Raw genomic sequence first — 22,224 nt, 5'->3', positions numbered from 1 at the left:
ACTATTTTCTACAGTAGCTGCTTCTAAGCTCAGGGGTTGGTTTGGAGTGCCATCTACTTCCATTTCATTTACTTTTCCATCAAGATCTTTTTGATTTTCCTTGGGGGTAGCATTTTTATCCTTTGGGAAGAGAGAAGCAGGGGTGGAGCTAGAGGGGGGAGGGAGTACAGAGGCAGAGATGGGTATGGAGCTATGCTTTGAGTTCAAGGGTTGCTCTTCTGAGGCTTGAGCCAGAATTTCAAAACTGTTACTCGTGGAGGGGATAGAAGCAGTGTCTTGCTGGGGTTTTTTCCCGGAGGCAGGTTTTTTGTGCGCTCGTTTGCGGCTAGGAACTTTGGTAAAGCCATCTTGGGCCGACAGATCAGAGGGGTCAGATACATTGGCTTTGGCATTTAGCGGACAGTCCCTAAAGAGGTGCCCGTGAGCATGACATTTACGGCAGCGAAAAGGTACATGTTCATAATCCAAAGGTTGGATCCATTCATAATCGTCATGAGAGAGACTTACCGAGTCAGGCAGGGCTTTGTCCAGGCGCATGAAGACACAGATGCAGGCATATGATGTGTATCTTCGAAGCTTCGTCTCTTCCGCCGCTTTTATGTATTCCCCCAGCCCATTTCCAATATCCTTGAGTAGCCCTTCGTCCCAGTATTCCTCTGGAAGTGAGTACATTCTGATCCATACTGGAGCCCAAGTGAGGTCCTCCTTGTCCGGGTTAAATCTTGCTACCCAATCCCTCAGATACAATCCTACTAAGTTGAAGAAATATGGTCCCTCATCCATGATTATGAGCTTGTCTTCTAAGCATAAGAAGATTACAGTAAAAAACCCCTTCGGTCCTAGCTGCAATGTGATATGGCCTTTGGGTTTCCACTTAGCCGCGATCCAACCATACAGGGCTTTTTCTGTTGGCCAAAGCCCTATAAATTTTCCGATGAGTGCATGATCCGTCATATACTGTATTCGCTCGTTGATCTTCTGACTGGGTAGTTCTATCTTGGGTCTTTCAGCTGCTATTGGTTTGTAGGTTTTCGATGTGACTTTGGTCTTTTCCTTTGGCTTATCTTTCCCTTCTGGTGCTGCATCATTCTTGTTTGACTGACTGGCTGAGTCTTTGGACTTATTCTGCTGCGATAACTCATTATTGCTCGTTTCTTCATGGATCGATCCAAAGATGAGGGATCCCGTATGCCCTGGCGGCGCTGTATTGGACATAGGGGAGGGCTTTGAGGCCCTCCCCTGGGGGGATCCATGTGCGCTGTAGTAAAGCCTGTAACACTCTGTCGAGCCCAGGAGGTTAGACCCTCGAAGGATGCAGAGCCGTGCCTGACTGTGCCGTTTCAGAAAATTACCGGAACCCTAGTTGCAGAGCCGTCGCGCGTCCTCTGCATCTCGATTTTTTGTTCGTTTAAGGGCTAGCTTGAACCTAAAGACTAATTGAGTTTGTTTCTTGGCACAGTTTTGCAACCAAGAAATGCCTTCGAGAAATATATACAACACAAACAATGTATCAATGTTACTTGTTTCACAATTTTGCATAACAATATAGCCAAATAAATATAGATCATAATAATCTCTGAACACTTTCTCTAGCTAGGTAAATTTCTCCGTACAATAAAATAAAAACAGCTAGCTCTTGCCTTATGTCGAATGCAGGTGGCAAAAAAAAAATCAATAAAAACTTCCACACTCGGTGCATACACTTTCTCTTGTAGTTGTCATACACCCTTTCTTCCGCACTTGAATTCGAAACTTGAATGAAAGAAATATGTAGACTGCGGAGGTTGTGTGAAATTAGCATTCTTTCGAATTCACATTGCCATTTCATTGTGTGCAAATATTTTACTATGCCAATAGATTTTACTGTGCAAAGAGATTTCATTGTACCGAGTAATTGTATGAAGTTTTCTCTGCACTCCACACAACTTTTAATCAATCAATTGCCGTAAATATTATATAGTATTGATTATTTGGGACAACTAAGTGGACAGAGAATGCAAAAGTTGTGTGGAATGCAGAAGCTATGTGGACTTAACTTTCCTCTACATCTGCACAACCTTTAATCAATTAAGAGCTTTCACTATACAAAGAGATTTCACCGTGAATAGTTTTGTGCGAAGAACTTTCATTACACTGTGTCAAATTAGCTTTCTTCCACTTTTACATTGTCATTTCATTGTGTGGAGATATTTCAGTATTCAAATAGCTTTGATTGTGCATAGAAATTTCATTATACAAAGTTTTCTCAAATTCCTTATTTCAACTAAAAAATATAAGTGGACAGAAAATGCGGAAGCTGTATAGACTTGGCTTTACTTCGAATCCACACAACCTTTAATCAATTAAGAACTTTCACTGTGTAGAAAACCATATAATAGCTTTCATTTTACAGAGAAAGCAAGTGTGAAAAACACACATACAAAAATAAAATTACAAACGAAATGCAACGGACTGAACTTAATCAATCAATTAACAATAAAAACACGAATTATACTGCATTACAATTATTAATCTTTTCATACTAATATCTACATACGTTCACATTCAAAGTCATATGTCCCAATGACATTAATTAAATTTTAAACTAAAGTAGAGATACATTGTTATTTACTGCACGGTAAAACCACTCTTTTTGTTTTTTTCCCCAAAGCTTTAAGAGATGTGAGAGGAGATTCTCGCAAATAACGAGAAGATCATTTTGCAATGTTTATAAAATAAATTTAAGGCAGCCCAACATTATAATGCTTTCTTAACATAATAACATATGAATATAAAAAATTAAAAAAATATTTAATAGCTTTATCACCATCTCAATAATATCAACCACATGGTCATGATTATTAATTATTTTTTTCAAATACCAATGCGGTTTAACTTCATGTGGATATGTGGATCTGATTTGACAATGGCATTAAGTCACTGCTCAAAATGGCATTGCAATCACATTTCATAAGCTTTATTTAGCCAAGCATCATTATTATTGTTTTCTAAATAAAACACAACACTCTACTGATGGCAAATGTGGGACATTATTAGTATATTTCTGTCACCTTAAAGCTATTAGGTTGCCTACAAGGGGTTAAGATCTAATCAAATTTATAACCTACCACTAATAAGTGAATCTATATATTTAAAAATTGGCATTATTAAAGGATCATGTGATGGGTGCTTTCTTTTAGGATATGTTTAGGAAAGGGTAGCAATAAAGTAGGACCCACCCAAGTTACATATATGATCAGGAAGAAACCATTGGATGAGGTTGGTAGGACCATTGGAGGTTAAGACGATATGCATTTTAAAGAATTTTAGCAGACAAAAGGATGGGCATCATGAAAAGCGTCAGACGATTGAAAATTGGGATATGCTTATGTTATATGACAAGAAGTATTTTAAGACATTTAAGTTCCAAATGTATTTTTTTGGGACCCTTTTATTGTTGCAGAAGTCATAGATGTAGGTGTTGTAAAGTTATCTTAACTAGATGATAAGACGTCAACGGGGTAGGTAAATGATATCAATTTGAAAGCCTTCAACCCTTTTCATAATTAAAATCAGTTTCATTGTTAGAAGATAGAAGATTGTGTCTAGATGGGATTTTTTTTGAAGTCCATTCGTTGAAGTCTAGGTTGGTTTCCTTCTGCTTAACGACATAGCACATCTTCATGGTTAGAGATGAAGACATAGGTTTAAAATATATAATTAAAATAAGTAAATTTTGGTATAAAGGGGTTGGATTTTTTTATTATTAATGGGTGAGGCTTAATTCATGTGAGCTTTATTTCGAGATTTATAAGGTCATTTTGAGGTATTAGTCGAATGTGTGGTTGTGTATATAGAGATTATAATAAAAATAATCTCATGACCGATAAACACATAAATAAATCAAGCTCAACTCCATGTCCTTAAAATTTTAGCTTTGAAGGGCTTGGATCTAATGGTAAGAAGAAAAAAAAAATCACCTTCGAGCAAGGTTCAATTCTAGTGAGGGGTTTTTGTGGAGACATCAAGCCACTTTGAGTTAGTGCTTGAACATTTGGTTGTACTTGGATGGATTATATTAAATGATCCCATGGCTCATGCACAGATAAGTGGATCAAATATCAATCCCATGTCCTTCAAGTTTTATTCTATTGCGTTTATCTCAAGTAGTATAGAGGAAAATATTTTGTCCTTCCCACTAAAATTCAAATCCAACTTGTGACATATTCTCTCTTTGTGAATTTATTGTTTACTAGGAATTTTCATGAGCTAGTTGTCGATTGGGTCTAGAAAGGTACTAGAAATCTCATTCTCACCTATAGACTAAAGGGTGGGTGCATCACAACTTGGAAAAAAAAATAACTTGAGATTGATTAAGGTTATTTTTAAGCTTTGATTCTACCAAGTTTGGATTAGGAAAGAGCCATAGAGTTAAAATTGTTTGAGTAGTGAGTTGCATTCTAATATGGGTTACATTACATGTCAGAGGTTGCAATAGGGTTGAGTTTTTGTCATAAACACAGGGTAACATCAAGGTTGTAATAAGTTAGATGATGCAATTAATGGGACACTTATCCTTACACATTCATTAGAATTAAAGTTTATGTTTGTATGTTAAGTAAATTAATGGTTATAGGTTCAAGTTATCATGCTCATGAGTTAAGTAACACACCTTACTTACCCACATTCAATAGAGTTTTTGTAATAAGGTTTGAGACATGGGCACTTATCTTTATTTCTTTTGCACATGTGTTAACACAAGTAGATAGATTCATATAACAAGGGCGGTGAATGTATATGTCTACATTAGTTATTCATAATATCAATGATTACAACAAATAAAAAAAATCCTTTTAGAAATCTACTAAAGGAAATTTTCCTCGCAACTAACAATACAAATGGTGGAAATATTTATTTGTAGCAATAAACCAATCTTGAGCAAAAATGAGAAGAAATATATAGACTACAAGGCCAAAGAGTCAAAGAAGAAGGAAGTAATGATAGATGAGGATGTTTTCCCTTGGTTTGAAATATTACAACTTTGAAAGGAAATGTTGAGTAGATGAAGTTGATAGGCCTTGAATTCATGAACTCATATTTTTTTCTAACATGAAATATGTAGTATACAAAAAGTATGCAATTGATTTGGATCTTGGGGGCTAAGATATAGAAGGATGGAATTCCAAGAGACAAATATAGAAAACATGCAAATATGCCATGAAACTAATCATAAAAATATTGATGAAACTACATGAACTAAATACACCAAAAAAATATGAAAAAAAGAGAAAGAGTTGGAGAAGATGAATTCCATTAAGAAGAACCATTACATGCAATGAGGCTAATATTTGGAGCTCTTCTTCCCTACCTTCATTCTCTTCCTATTTCCATCTCACAAGGTGACTTATTGATGAAGTAAGATTGATTGGGCTTGAAGCCATCAATTACATATCTATCAAGTTCCCTTTTACATAAAAATATGACTTTATGAATTATACATCCTAACTTGGAATATAAGCCCCTGCTAAGATTTAGATCAATCCTCCCTCCTTAGAAAATGATGGTCCTCATCATTTCACCCCATGTTAAAAATAATAGGGACTCCACTATGCTTATTGTACCATCATGATCAAGGTTTTGTGTGGTCAACCCATAATCATGGATTTGTGGATGACCCATAACACGAGTTCCTATTTTTCTACTAGTGGAGCTCTAGCTACAATTTTCTTTATAGTTTTTCTTATAACTCATGAAATCTATTGATATAAAATATTTTCTTTGTTATATCTCATGGAGTGAGAAAGTCCTTCCTAATACTCAATGCACATGTGGTTGTGTTGGTTTAGATCCTATGTGACTTCAATCAATGATATCTATAAAACCGAGAAAGAAAATGAAATTAAGTAAAAAATAAAATTGTTCCAACAGAAAATCTTTTAAAATGAGATATCATGCACCCTCTAAAATACTCAGAAGTTGTAGAATTGCATATTTTTTTTGAAGATGGTTTCCATTTGTCCCATTCATTATTGTGCTTCAATGGCTATCGTATAGCTATGGGTACATTGAGAAATAGATAAAATTAGATCACGTAAGTTTCCACCTATTGAATTTAGATGCAACGTGAGGCTCCTAGAGAGTGGTAACTTTCTTTTGTTGGCCCAATGGTCACATTGAGAGGGGGGGTGAATCAATGTGAGATCAATTTTACCATTTCACAATTTTTCATAATCAATCAATCATATAGTAATGAATCGTAACCATAAGCATCATATCATCAAATATAACTATGCATCATTAATCTACCATCATATCAATAACACGTCAAGAAGCCATCACATCACAAAGAGACACAAATTTTTTATGTGGAAACCCATATGGGAGGAAAACCACAAATATTCTTCTCCGTTATATTCAATTCATTTACATATATTTGTAGGCTACAACCTACTGGAGGAAACTACCCCTAAGATATGGAAGTTGCCACATGTGGTAGGCTACAACCTGATTGAGGCACCAATCTTGAAAATATCCAAGCAACTACTCACTATAGGCTACAACATGATTGAGGAACCAACCTCAATGATGAGCAAGCACCAACCTACTCAAGGCTTCAACATGATTGAGGCTCCAACCTCAATGATGAGCTGTCTCCAACCTGCTCTAGGATCCAACCTCCTTCAACTTCTTGTTGACCTATATTTCATATCATTTTCAAATTGGATCCATTGTCACCATAAAGATAAATAAATCACATCCTATAAACAATGTTGACATCATCACAATGCATACATGTTGTCATCATCATCTCAACCTACACACATTTCCATTTCTATCGCTGCAACTGCAACTTGTAAATATTTTCATTGTAATGATCATTGTCATACTCAGTGAATACTATCGCCACTATGAATACAATCATATCAATCTATGTCATTGATTATCATGATGTTGTCCATACTTTGCTCCAACTTATTCATTAATTTGGGCACTCAAACTTCTTCTTGGAACCAATTCTATCATTTCTTCCAAAACCACTTCAATTAGCTCATAGACCCTCAAAACATATAAAGGGAGATTCTGGACATAAATAAGTGTCGATAAGACATTACATTTGCTTGGTTACATCCATCTGTAAATCCTGATCGCCCAACATCTTCCATAATTCGATTTGGACAAATATTGATCCCATAAACCCATAAAATCCAAATAAAACGTTATATTAAATTAGTCATTCTATAAAATATCACATTTTGGCTGTGCTTCTAAAATTTGTCAAAATTTTGGCATTGATGCAATAGAAAGGCCATCGTTGGTCTATTATTTGTTCTACAAAAGAAGCCCAATGTTGTATTAAAAAAGGTGTTGACCTGATTACCGTGGGGACTCAAACTAGGGTCTCAACCAATAGCACACAAGCGCACTATCAATCGAGCTACATATGAGGCTTGAAATCCCAAGCCTTCAATATTGTAATGAATATGCTCTTAAACTAGGGCAAGTGTACGGATCTTGTTCCAAGCCTTGTTATTCCATGTCTAATGTACACCAACAAAAAGTCCACCAAAGTCAACACTTTTCTGTGGCCATGTCTGGGGTTGATGTTATGAGTTCGAACGGTTATCAAAATAAAATGCCAATCCTTCAACCGTTCACCGAAACCATACAAAAATTGAAAAGAACTATTTCATCAAGACTAGATCTATCAATGTATTAATTAATCATTAGGTGTGTGTCAATGAGTCACTCAAGAACATGTATATATAGTGTTTCGTGGTCCCAATATGGTGGAAGACTAACCCAAGAGAATTTGGCTTCGACCTAGATCAACGTCCATAAAATTGTGAGTTATGTAACTATCATTCATTAATATTTGAGCTATGTAATAGAGGGGGGCTACACCATTACCATGCTTATTAAACTTCAAGCTATGTATTGAATGGGGGGCTACTCCCTTCTCATACCATGCTCCTTTATATGCCCATTACATTCTATAATGAAGGGGCTATGACCTTTCCATTCCACATTCCTTCTGAGATCCATTCCACTATGTAATGGAGGGGTTATGCCCTTATACACATCGCCATACAACCACTCCATACAATCAAGGCTCATCACAATACCATTTTATTATAGGCTCTACCATATAATTAGGGTTGGTCCCACCATGTGACCACACTATTCATTCATGCTTTTGAAGTCAATGCCTTAGTTCCATGTGACCAGGACCTATGAACAAGTCCTTAGGGGAACTTAGGGGAACATGACCATTCACATGATGATATGAAATGACATCACCATGCCATGTGGTATTCCATGAGGCATGCCATGTGTCACCCATTTCTAGACTTTTTTCCAACCAAAACATGCCATTTGTCCATGCTTCATGGCACCTTTTGGTGAGGCCATATCAGCATGATGACGTTAGCAAACGATGTGTCATGTTGATTATGCTACTAATTACACAAAATAACCACATTTAATTCACCTAAGGCATCCACATCATTATCATGTGAAATGTTATAGCATGTCATGCATTAGTTGGGACGATAAGTGAGGTTAAACATTGTGCAACTCTAGACCATATCTACCATTTAATAATTTCACTACATTGTCAGATCCATCCAGTATGCAATATATGCACAATATTTAGTAGTGTTAAATGATGTGAGTGTTTTTTGAAGATTTGACATTGATCAAAATGTTAAACAGTGGATCTACTCAAAATATGTGAACTTTTTAACAAATTTGGTGTCAAGGGTATTTGCACTATAATTTAAGTCTTTTTCTTAATATTGAACTTCAAAATGGTCATAAATTCTCATTCGGGAGGATTTTTTAAGAGAAGGATATACAATTGGAAAGTTTTTTGGGTGAACTAATTCTCATTAAATTAGGATCAATTAATCACACTCATATATAAATTGTCAAACATGGTAAGTCTTTTATTTCTAGGTTATAATGCAAAGTATATGCAGGGAACAATGCCAAATAGCACTATTTAATATTAAACTCTTGAAATTAATACATTTTGTTAGCACTCATTAATTTTTTGAGGTTGCAGAAGAAAATCGCCAAGGTAACCACACACCGACTTTGGAACCTGGGATCTAGCCCTGCCAGCTTCAGAGAGGGCTCTCTCTATACGATTTACTTTGTTTAATTAAATATTAGGCTAGTTATGAAGTTTGGGGTTTGATTTGTATTTGAATGGTTGGTTAATAACTTAGATTTCCATTGGGCTACGAAGTCTGTTACATAAAATACAAATTAACTATAGTATCTACAGATAGATCTCACAAGGCAGGGTAGCCAAACTGAATGGATTATTTAAAGCATGTGAAGTGGAGAAGAAGAACAGATTAAGGTTCACTTTAAAATATAGAACACTGTTACCTAAATTCTATATTCAAAGATCAAAAGAAAACATAGAAATTATTCATAGTTGGGTTCAGAGTGTAGATTTAAACAAATTATGCCCTTTACTTATATATTGAATAATTCATATTTGGAAAAGAAATATGTACTATAAACAGAGAGGTATAAAAACATAAAACAAATATATGTACTTCACCAACAACTTGACACATGAATTCTGTGAAAGAGATTCTGTATTACTTTGGAAAATATGTTGATGCTTCAGAAAAAATATATACAATAGAGTTTCTTCGTACAAAAGCCAACCTCTACTACTTCAAAAATTGAAGTATTTATAACTAATTTACAAAAAATATCCTGAGATCTTCTGCTAAACTAATATCAAATCCAAAAAAAGGAATTGATTTACAAAATATTCTCCAATAATCTTTTGAAAAATCTGAATAAGAATTATTACAAATAATATCTTCCAAAAACATGTAGATATTTCCCAAAATATAACTAAGTAATAGGAAGTCTATACTATTTTTGATCTTCTATTTAGACTTTAAATTGAATTGTTGTTGACTGTGGTTATTTCTAGAAAAATCCTACATAATAATCTAAAGATAAGATAATATCTCTAATTTACTTGCTAGAAACTCTGGACTGCCTGCAAGTATTGTGCATCCAAATTTGGAATCGGTATACTGATTGCTGGAAATCTATTGTTTCTACGCATTCTGGTGGTGACTGGGCCTTTGAATGAGCAATGTTGTTTTTCTTGCTAGCAGATGTTTTTACTGTCCCTCTTTCTGTTGCATTCTGTTCTGAAAATGTTGTGCTAAATATGTAGTGTTGTCCTTGTTTATCTTGCTGGTGTAATGTGCATTTTCTTATCCATCGTCTTTTAAATACTTTATTTTGTCGCAAAATATTTGGATTTAAATAATATATTTAAATTAATATTTCCAAATATTTAAATGAAAATCATAATTCAGAATTCAAAGTATTTATTAGAATGATTTCGAATCCATATACTGTTTTAAAAATCCTTGGGTTGTTTTCTAAATTCATGTATTGTTTCTCTTCCCATGGGATTTGAAACCCATGTATTGTTTTCAAAAACCATGTCCTATTTCTCCTTTTAACTTCCTTTTGATGGATTTAAAAAACCATGTGTTGTTTTTTTGTAAATCCATGGCTGGTAAAACATTTCAAGTTTGACTTTTATCCCTGTAAAAACAAAAATATCTTGATTCTTTGTAAAAACTCATTTTTACTTGTCCTCTTATGTGTAAAACTATAATGCCCTACTTAATGGTATCATGCAGATTTTATTAGTGTTTAAATTACCTGAAAATATTGACTTATAATTATCAAGAAATATTGGTACATACCTACGAAACTGTAATTACTAATATAAATTTTATTATTGTTATTATTCAATTCCCAACTTGTCTTCTCAAATTTAAATTTTGATAGGATATGGTCTCCTTCCATTTATTCCAATTTAAATATCCATATCCTCAAAATGTCCTCTCAAATTTACTTGGGAGAAGATATGGCCCTCTCCAATTAATTATCAAATTATATATCTATATCTTATGCCAAAAATGTCTTCTCAAATTTACTTGGAAGAAGATATGGCCCTCTTCAATTAATTACCAAATTATATATCCATATCTTATCCCAAAAATGTCTTCTCAAATTTACTTGGAAGAATATATGGTCCTCCCCAATTAATTACCAAATTAAATATCCATATCTTATCCCCAAAATGTCCTCTCAAATTTACTTGTAAGAAGATATGGTCTTTTCCAATTAATTTCCAAATTAAATATCCATATCTTATCCCTAAAATGTCCTCTCAAAGTTACTTGGGAGAAGATATGGTAAAAAAAGTCAAATGAAAGGATGAGGGGGTAGTTATGACATTAATGATAGGTGGTTGAGGTGGATGGGAGAAAGAGGCATAAAAGGGGAAGGATGATGAGAGGAGAGGGGGATCTTTGGTCTTGATTTTGTTTTGGAGGATTGTGTTGAGGAAGGAATGTGGAGAAGGAGAAGGGTGAGAATTGAGAGATAAAGGAGGGAATACAAACTTGGATCTGGAGAGTGATTGTTAAACTTGGACACACTACATATGGTTGGACTTGGACTCGAAGGGCTAGGGAACCTGTGGAGGTTCCCTGGGCAATGAAATACTTCCTAGTTGGCTGGGAGGCAAATCCAATCGGGTAGTCAAGAGGAGCATCCCAACAGAGTCAGGATCTTAGGAGCATCTCAACTAAGCTATTGGAACATGTATTCCTCCGTTTATTGATTACTTATGTAAACGGTTGCAATGAAATTCTTGCTTATTAAATTTGTGGTAAATAAATTTTAATGGAATATTGTCATCAATTAAATGTTTAAATATAAATAAGTTAATTCCCATCTTATTGTGTTTAAAATTAGAGAAATTTAGTTTTTAGTTAGAGGACCCTAGGAGGGAGCCTCACACGTGGTATCAGAGCCCAGATTCAAAATCTAGACCCAAAACCCACTAAACCCAAATTTCCACTATAAGAGCTTGTAACCCTCATAATTACTTGTAATCCTAATATATATATATATATATATATATATATATATATATATATATATATATATATATATATATATATATAACAATTTGTTTTTAGATTGAATATGACATACAGAGGCCAAGCTATGTACAGATTACGGAGGGAGCTGTTGGACTAGCAATATTGTACCGATGCTTAGCTCGTTTCCACCCTCTTCCAAATAATTGGTTTCGTATCAGCTGGAAAGGAAATTGGTATATAGATGCTTGCTTGGGTTGCTTGATGTTCCCCTTGGTGAACATGTTATCACAAATTAATCTAGACTTGTTTCCTTTTCCATCTCCCATTATAGCTCCCACGTAGAGAAGTCAATAATGGCTCGAGATTCAGTTGCCATGCTTCTTTATGCCATAGTTGTCTCAATCTGTGCACCTATCTGGGAAGAGGTGATATTCCGGGGATTCCTTTTGCCCTCTCTAACATGCTATATGCCCATCTGGAGCTCTGTACTTGTTAGTGCTATTGCATTTGCATTAGCTCACTTTAGCATGCAACGTTTACTTCCCCTTACATTCTTGGGCCTTGTCATGGGTATTGTTTTTGTACGCTCACACAATCTTCTTGCATCAATGCTCTTGCATAGTTTGTGGAATGGATTTGTATTCCTGGACTTATTGAGATGACGTCCCTGCAATTTGTAGTTCACATTTGTGACTGTGCAGTGTATATAGCAAACATTAAATGGCCATTGCAAAACATTTTGGCAAATATATATATATATATATATATATATATATATATATATATATATATATATATATATATATATATATATATATATATATATGATTTTATCAGAAGGGCACTCTAATTAATTATCTATTGCCAACATTTTAACTTTCATTAGAGATCTTAACTATTTTTACTGTAAGTTGTGGGAGTAGCAATGTTAACCAAAATTGGTGATTACTTGAGTGAGAGGTTGCCTGAATATCCTTGGTGCCTTTAATTTTTTTTATTTATTAAACAAATAATATTTACAAAGAGCAGAAACATTATATAGTATATCCAAGGGGTGGAGGAGAAAAACATATCAAAACTTCTTCCTTACCTCTGCTAAAGCTGAGAAAAATTCAGAATAGGCTAAAGCATCTAAACCCTTGACATCCTATATTAGGAGATAGCACTTGGCTTTTAGTTGGTTACATATCTCTTCCTACCAAATTCTACAGAGTGAAGAACAGAGCTATCCTCATTGGCAAAAATACACTTACATCTTAGTTTCCTGATAGAGAACAAAGCAGCATTTTTGAGGCAATTCCGCAATCCCATAAATGTTGAAAGAACTAACTATTTGGAGTCACCCAACAGGGTTTCCCTTGAAGGAAAATCCATTGACACATGAAGAAACCTACATCTAAACCTGTTGACAACAACCTATATGGTTATTTGGAATTTCCACAAAATGTGCTTTAGAGATTTTGTTTGTCACAAACTAACACTGAGCATCTATTATATCTTGATCATTGCGAACTTGATTGATTCCAGCAACATTTCCACCAACATTACCTAGAGTATGATTATCCATGTGGCTCATTCCTTGACGGGAGTTGGACTCATTTCTTAATTCTTCTTGAATGCAACTCCTTTGTACTGGAATGGTGATGTTACTAAATAACCCTGCCAGCTGACCTTGTTCTCGGCTCATCATAGACTTTGATTCTTGGTAAGAAATGTCTGGTGTTGTTTCACTTGATTTGCAAGCTTGATACCACTTCTGAAATCAAGCATACGTCTTAATTGTTCCTCAGACATATGTTGCATTTGGCATGCCTCAACATGTACTTTATTTTCAACACTGTCTGTAACCTATCTCATAAACTTGATATGGATCACAGAAGCCTCAATTCAACAACCTTGGGTAGACTCGTTGCGCTAGCTACTCTGGGTATATTTAGGTGTGTTGATGTTGATAATGATAAAGTGCCACTGTTCTTTGAAAGAGTAGAATTTATGGCTCTTTTCCAAAAGGAATCAGAATGATCACTATTTCCAAAGCTAGAAGACAATGCAATCAGACTAGGGCCATTTCTGATATCTGTCTCAATCGGTGACACAGTAGCTTTTTGTGTTTCATTCATTTGAGATTTCTTGTTGTGCATGGCTACTTCCAAGGGAAGGCACTACGCAGGAATGACTTCATGTAGCAGCCTATTGTCAAAACTCTATTTTGTTTGAACTAAAGAAGATGAGCTTTCATACATGTCACAGGCTGCACTAGGCCCCACTGTCGTACCAAATTTTGATTGGCTTGGATTAGATCCATAGTCCATGCTTTGAATGTAACCCTTATTTGGGAGCCCTGCAACTTGGTTTCTCAAGGCCCCTAGTGCATCATGCTTCATCACATGAGAATCAACATTGAAGTGCGTCAACTTGTTTAAGAGTTGTTCAGGATCCCCCATAACAATATTCATAGACTGTAATGGTACCTCCCTTACAGCACCAACAGAATGCCCACCAGATTGAAGAAACATAGACATAACTAATCATCTCATAGAATCTTCCTTTAAATGGTCAATGCATCCAGATTCCATCACATTTGACCTTCCAACTCCATATAGATGATTCTCAAACTGCCTTTCTTTCCCTTTCTCCTTGTTGCCAGAAAAAGCAGGAAGATTGCATGAACCACTTTGCTGGGTTCCCTCTGGCACACTTGGATCATAAACTCTCTGCACCATACGCTCAAGAAATATATATATATATATATATATATATATATATATATATATATATATATATATGATTTTATTAGAAGGGCACTCTAATTAATTATCTATTGCCAACGTTTTAACTTTCATTAGAGATCTTAACTATTTTTACTGTAAGCTGTGGGAGTAGCAATGTTAACCAAAATTGGTGATTACTTGAGTGAGAGGTTGCCTAAATATCCTTGGTGCCTTTAATTTTTTTTATTTATTAAACAAATAATATTTACAAAGAGCAGAAACATTATATAGTATATCCAAGGGGTGGAGGAGAAAAACATATCAAAACTTCTTCCTTACCTCTGCTAAAGCTGAGAAAAATTCAGAATAGGCTAAAGCATCTAAACCCTTGACATCCTATATTAGGAGATAGCACTTGGATTTTAGTTGGTTACATATCTCTTCCTACCAAATTCTACAGAGTGAAGAACAGAGCTATCCTCATTGGCAAAAATACACTTACATATTAGTTTCCTGATAGAGAACAAAGCAGCATTTTTGAGGCAATTCTGCAATCCCATAAATGTTGAAAGAACTAACTATTTGGAGTCACCCAACAAGGTTTCCCTTGAAGGAAAATCCCTTGACACATGAAGAAACCTACATCTGAACCTGCTGCCAACAACCTATATGGCTATCTGGAATTTCCACAAAATGTGCTTCAGAGATTCTGTTTATCACAAACTAACACTGAGCATCCATTATATCTTGATCATTGCGAACTTGATTGATTCCAGCAACATTTCCACAAGCATTACCTAGAGTATGTTTATCCATGTGGCTCATTCCTTGACGGGAGTTGGACTCATTTCTTAATTCTTCTTGAATGCAACTCCTTTGTACTGGAATGGTGATGTTACTAAATAGCCCTGCCAGCTGACCTTGTTCTCGGCTCATCATAGACTTTGATTCTTGGTAAGAAATGTCTGGTGTTGTTTCACTTGATTTGCAAGCTTGATACCACCTCTGAAATCAAGCATACTTCTTAATTGTTCCTCAGACATATGCTGCATTTGGCGTGCCTCAACATGTACTTTATTTTCAACACTGTCTGTAACCTATCTCATAAACTTGATATGGATCACAGAAGCCTCAATTCAACAACCTTGGGTAGACTCGTTGCGCTAGCTACTCTGGGTATATTTAGGTGTGTTGATGTTGATAATGATAAAGTGCCACTGTTCTTTGAAAGAGTAGAATTTATGGCTCTTTTCCAAAAGGAATCAGAATGATCACTATTTCCAAAGCTAGAAGACAATGCAATCAGACTAGGGCCATTTCTGATATCTGTCTCAATCGGTGACACAGTAGATTTTTGTGTTTCATTCATTTGAGATTTCTTGTTGTGCATGGCTACTTCCAAGGGAAGGCACTACGCAGGAATGACTTCATGTAGCAGCCTATTGTCAAAACTCTATTTTGTTTGAACTAAAGAAGATGAGCTTTCATACATGTCACAGGCTGCACTAGGCCCCACTGTCGTACCAAATTTTGATTGGCTTGGATTAGATCCATAGTCCATGCTTTGAATGTAACCATTATTTGGGAGCCCTGCAACTTGGTTTCTCAAGGCCCCTAGTGCATCATTCTTCATCACATGAGAATCAACATTGAAGTGCGTCAACTTGTTTAAGAGTTGTTCAGGATCCCCCATAACAATATTCATAGACTGTAATGGTACCTCCCTTACAGCACCAACAGAATGCCCACCAGATTGAAGAAACATAGACATAACTGATCCTCTCATAGAATCTTCCTTTAAATGGTCAATGCATCCAGATTCCATCACATTTGACCTTCCAACTCCATATAGATGATTCTCAAACTGCCTTTCTTTCCCTTTCTCCTTGTTGCCAGAAAAAGCAGGAAGATTGCATGAACCACTTTGCTGGGTTCCCTCTGGCACACTTGGATCATAAACTCTCTGCACCATACGCTCAAGAAATAAGGGTTTATGTCTCTTCATGGTTGCCTTAGAAAATTGGGGATCTAAGGAAGGTTGCAGTGGACCATGAAGTGCATGTGTTTGCTGAGAAGGTTGACCAAGCCTCAGCTCAAAGCTTGATGACATAGTGTCCTTCTCTGATAGGATTGGTTCTTGTATGTTATTCAAGCTGCTTAGAGTAAAACCCTTCTGAAAGATTTTTATTCCTATTGGACCTTGATTGGAAGAAAAAAAAGAGGGTTGTCCACCATTATTTATAGAAATACTACACAACAGGTACATAACAACCCTACAACCTACTACCTGTAATAAATCCCATAGATAAAAACCTCAACAAGAAAGAACATGCTTGGCATGACACCGATGCCTAGAATGGAGAGTGTGATCAGGCATTGAGGCTTTTATATGGTTAAGATTCAAGAATCAAGAAGCTAGAAATTGCTCACCCCAATAAAGTTCTTCTTGAAACTATTGGGGATATTCTTCTCTATCTAAAACCTTCATTGTTATAGATTTTGGTTGTCGCAGTTACTTCCTTTAAACTGATGGGTGTAAGCATCATAATTGTTTTAATTAGGTTGGTAATATGGCTAAGCCTTTTAGAGATGAATTTGAAGTATTCGGTGAACAACTACAAATTGCACAGGTACGAAAACGATTCTCAATATGTTTTGAAAATTTATTGAAAACCATTTCCTTGAATGAAGCACAATTTAATTAGATAAATTCTTTTAGATTACTATTATCACCCCAAGAAACTCTCCTAGGTTGTATATCAGAGATGCTCGGGAACATTACAAACTCAACAAAAATGTTGGAAAATGGTGGATCAATGAAAGAAATGCTGCATATTCAAGCCAGATAACCACTTCTACTATGCTTAACCCCAGACATGGGTGAACACCCCAGGACTACAAGGCTTTAGACCACCAATTACTCACAGTTTAAGGAAAATTTGATGATGGAGAATACTGATCACACCAGCATATGCACAGGACCTTGTGATGGCCAACAGCAACCAGTAAGGAGGTCTGCAAATCTATTTCCTAATGCACAGATAGGATGACGGCTCTCTGGCATTAAAACAATAGAAACCTACATACAAATTCAATGATACAAGCTAGATTCTAACACAGAGGTGGGATGACAGCCCCTCTAATGCTAAACATCAACAGCACATGAATAAATGCATAACAGGCACAACCTGGAACAAAGAAGAAGAAGTGGACAGTGAGAAATTAACAGCAAAAGAAGCTTGCATTAGCTGAAAATGAAGACCAAAAGCTGCAGATATCACAGTAGTTACAGTCTCTAGAAGTTGAAATTTACATCAGAATAACATTCATCAACCTTATTACGTCTTCCTTTTGGGTATATAGAGAATTTGTTTACAAGATTGCTCTGCTGACCTATGCGTGGAGGGGTCATAACTGACCACCAACCACATTTACTATCAGATTTGGTCTTTGATACAATTTGATTGTTTTAATGGACAAAATGACCTTTCTGCTGCTCTTCTGCACTTCACGAATAGGTGAAATGCCATGTTTATCTGCTCAAGGTTTCCCTTTTTTTCCTTGGTCGTGCTACTCTTTAAATGTGGTAGCTGATGATTTAATGCGCAGAGTATTGAATCATGGGCTCCTTCCGCCTTCGGGTGCATAGGACTGCCAAAAACATGAAAATTGCGTTGATAATGAATGAGGAGCTGAGAACGAACTCTAGCCGTTGGATGGCTCAGACAGACGGCTGAGATTTGATGGCGGGAGGCGATAGAAGACAAAAAGGCGCAATTGATTATAAGTCGTCGGATCTGAAAAATTGGATGGCGGAGATCGGGTTACATGGGCTATCGAAAGGTATATGCACGGGAAGATTATAGGTCGTTGGATCTCAGGCAGGGATGATCGGACGGCTATCGGAAGTGGGAGCTGTGCGACGGTTAACAAGCGGGAGGAAGTATGAGAGGGCAGTAAGCGGTTTCCCCGCATTGCTTATGGAGTTGTGGTGGTATTCATACGCAGGCATGCGATGCAGTCAGGTTGTGACACGTGGCTGGAGGGTCCGGTGGGAAACCGCTTTCCCCATGGGCTATCGGCCGTGCGGTTTACAGGAGTGGGGGTAGCGTATGACATTGGATCACAAAGCGAAGGATCGGACGGCGGTGGATAATCACGCACGTGCTTCGGGTGATGTGATAGGTGAGGGCTCCGACAGGATTGATTTTCTTTGTATGTGCGGCGTTATAAAGGGTTAAGACCTTAGTTCCGGGGGTTATATGACCACAGATGATGTGTTAACTTTGCATCGGGGCCCGAGGGAAAAGGGTTTATGCAGGGTTTATGGAGAAACTTAGAAGAAAACGGAGGAAACGCATGCAGCCGGGGTTTAAGTAAATATGGGTTTACACAAGGTTTTGGAAGAAAATAGAGATAAAGGGGTTATGAGGGTATACAACAAACAAAGGTGAAAGGATGAAATAAACTGCTGTGAGCTGCCTCCTTGAAAAGACACACGGCCACAGTAGTCATTTGGTCCTCCAAACACACAAATTCATAGCAGAGCTAACACTGGCTCCTTCTGGGGATGGGATCCCCCCTGTGAGGTCTCAAGAACCTACAAATCAATGCCTTCCTGATGAAAACAAATTAGCAAAATTCCTATTGTTCCATTGGGCATGGAGTCTACTTTGCCTATACAAAACTGAATAAAACCAAATATTTACAACCTTTAAGGCCAAAGACCTTAAACAAAATAATTCTTCAGAAAACGCCCATTAACTGGGCCATCAAAAACTGCTTCTCCTCCCATACTTTTCAGTATGAAGGTGTTGTTCCCTTGAATTTGTGAAATAATAAAAGGGTCTGTCCAGAAAGCATCAAACTTCCCATGAATGTCTTTCTTTTCCTTCAATGCATCCCACTTCAAAACCAAGTCACCAACCTGAAAATTATTTGTTTTTGTCTTCTTGTCAAAGGCTTCCTTGATATTTTTCTGATGTGCTGCAGCCTTTTCAACCAGCTGTTCTCTAATCTGATGTACCTCTGCTAAATTAGTGATCCTCTTTGCCATGTCTTCTTCTTCATCTTGCTCTTCTTGAAGGAATTTTGCCACAGGGAGAGTTAGTTGAATTGGGAATACAACATCAGTACCATATACCAGCTTGAAAGGAGAATTCCTTGTGGATCTTTTAATGGTCACTCTGTCAGCCCACAGTGCATAATTGAGCTTGGAATCCCAATTCTTTTTATTGTCCTCTAACAACTTCTTAATTATCCTTATCAGCCTTTTATTAGAGGATTCTGCTAGACCATTTCCTTGAGGATAATATGAGGTGGAATGAACAAGTTTAATCCCCATTGAATCACACATTTCCACCAATTATTTTGCCCTGAAGGCTGTTGCATTGTTTGTGACTAACTTATGTGGACAACCAAATCTACTGAAGATATTCTCTGTCAAAAACTTTATGACCACATTATGATCAACCTTCCTGGTAGGGACTGCTTCAATCCACTTAGTGAAATAATCAGTGGCTACTAATATCCATCTATGTTGGCCACTGGAATGTGGATTGATTTCTCCAATGAAATCCAAGCCCCACTGCTGAAAAGGACCTTTTGCCTGTATTGGTTTTAGGGGCAGAGACTTCAACTGCTATTTTCCTTCAAATCTTTGGCACCTGTCACAAGATTTAACAAAAGAAAATACATCAGAAAATAAGGTGGGACAATAGTACCCAGCTCTGAGAATTTTATGGGCTGTAGTTTTCCAATAATGATGTCCTCCACACATGCTGGAATGACACTACTGCATAACTTCTATTGACTATTCTTTGTCCAGACATCTTAAAAGTATTCCAGATGGATCCCTCCAGTAGAGAAGATTTTCATTAATGCAATATTTAGTTGCCCTAAGATTTATAGTTCTAGCTTGACTTTGAGTAAATACTGAAGGGATTTCTAGCTTCAGCAAGAAATCAATTATTGCAGAATACCAACCACAAGAAGCTAGATTTTCGGCCACTAACTGCTTTTTGTCCATTTCAACCGCTTCCTCTTCTTCATTTGTCTGACCAATTTCTGCATTTGTGCAGAGGAAATCAATATCCAATGACCTGCAATCTTCCTCAGCTAACAATCTGGCAAGACCCTGACCTCTGACCAACTTGGTGTGCTTCAGTTCTATATTAAATTCTATCATCTTTGCAATCCATTTAGCCCTTCTTCCATCAGCATCAGGTTGTGTTAGGATATCTTTTATTGCAGCAGAGGGTGCATATGCAATTATCTTGGAATGCAAGATATAAACTTTGAAAGCTTTCAAGGATTTGATAAGGGCATATGCATGTTTTTCAATAATATCATACCTCAGTTCAGCATCCCTCAAGTTCTTGCTGAAAAATGCTACTAATGCTACTAGATGTTCTGAACCTTCTTCATCTACCTGCAATAAAACTGCTGCAATGGTTTCTTCATAGGCAAAAGAAAATATATGGAACTCCTTGCTGTAATCAGGACTTATTAAAGTGGGAGCCTCCATGATAGCCTTTTTAATAGACTCAAATGATTTTCTTGCTGCATCAGTCCACTTAACCTCTGTTCCTTTCTTCAACATGGAGGTAATATGCTTCACCAATTCTGCAAAATTTGTAATAAACCTCCTTACAAAATTTATTTTTCCCTGAAAGGACTGGATATCTTTCTTTGATATAGGGACAGACAAAGTCTGTATTTCTTTTACTCTTTCTGGGTCAATTTGAACACCTGCAACAGACACATGTCCTAACAGCTTGCCTTCTTCTAAACCAAATTGAGATTTTTTAGTATTGACTGAAATTCCAAACCTCCTGCACTTCAGAAACACTCTTTTCAAATGCTGCAAATGGTCTTGATGGCTATTAGAGTATACTATAATATCATTAAGGTAGATAAGAACAAATTTATCCTTCTCTCCCACAAATGTTATATCCATAGCTCTCTGAAAGGTGGCTCCAGCATTCATCAATCCAAAAGGCATTTTAGCATACATAAAAGTTCCCCAAGGAGTGGTAAATGCAGTCTTCTCTTGGTCATCTGGATGCACAACAATCTGATTAAAGCCTGAAAATCCATCCAAGAAAGACATTACTTTAGCTCCTGAGACTTTTTGCAGCAAATGCTCCATCTTTGGTAGAGGATAGTTGTCTTTCTTGGAGCATTTGTTTAATTTCTGAAATCAACACACAGTCTGATTTCTCCACTTTTCTTCCTCACCACCACCAAATTTGCTACCCATTTGGAATATCTGAGAGGGACTATGATCTTGGCAGCCAGTAATTTTTTAATTTCTTTTTCAATTAGAGGAAGAAGCATGGGATTTATTGGTCTCAGCTTTTGTTTGAAAGGTATTGTGTCTTTCTCCAAAGGGATCTTATGCTGAATAATCTTTTTATCATAAGTTTTCAGGTCACTATACTCCCAAGCAAACACATTAGCAAATTGCTTCATTAATTTGTAGTATTCAACACTTTGGTCAACAGACAGATGAGTGGACAAATGTATGTATCTGGGCTGACCAGGACTTCCTATATCATGCTTACAAATTGCAGATTGGTCTTCTT

General features: G+C 36.5%; 1 pseudogene; it reads left to right on the top strand.

The window, feature by feature from the left end:
- The first annotated feature begins 1,251 nt into the window (after window positions 1-1,251).
- On the top strand, window positions 1,252-12,645 carry LOC149186292 (uncharacterized; annotated as a pseudogene).
- The last annotated feature ends 9,579 nt before the right edge of the window (window positions 12,646-22,224 follow it).

The sequence above is a fragment of the Pinus tabuliformis genome, chromosome 3_1 (genome assembly GCF_031772625.1).
Source record: "Pinus tabuliformis cultivar Carrire ecotype Pingquan chromosome 3_1, CPIR1, whole genome shotgun sequence".
Classification (NCBI taxonomy): domain Eukaryota; kingdom Viridiplantae; phylum Streptophyta; class Pinopsida; order Pinales; family Pinaceae; genus Pinus; species Pinus tabuliformis.
The sequence above is the reverse complement of the archived record's forward strand: the minus strand, read 5'-3'. Positions and strand labels throughout refer to the sequence as shown.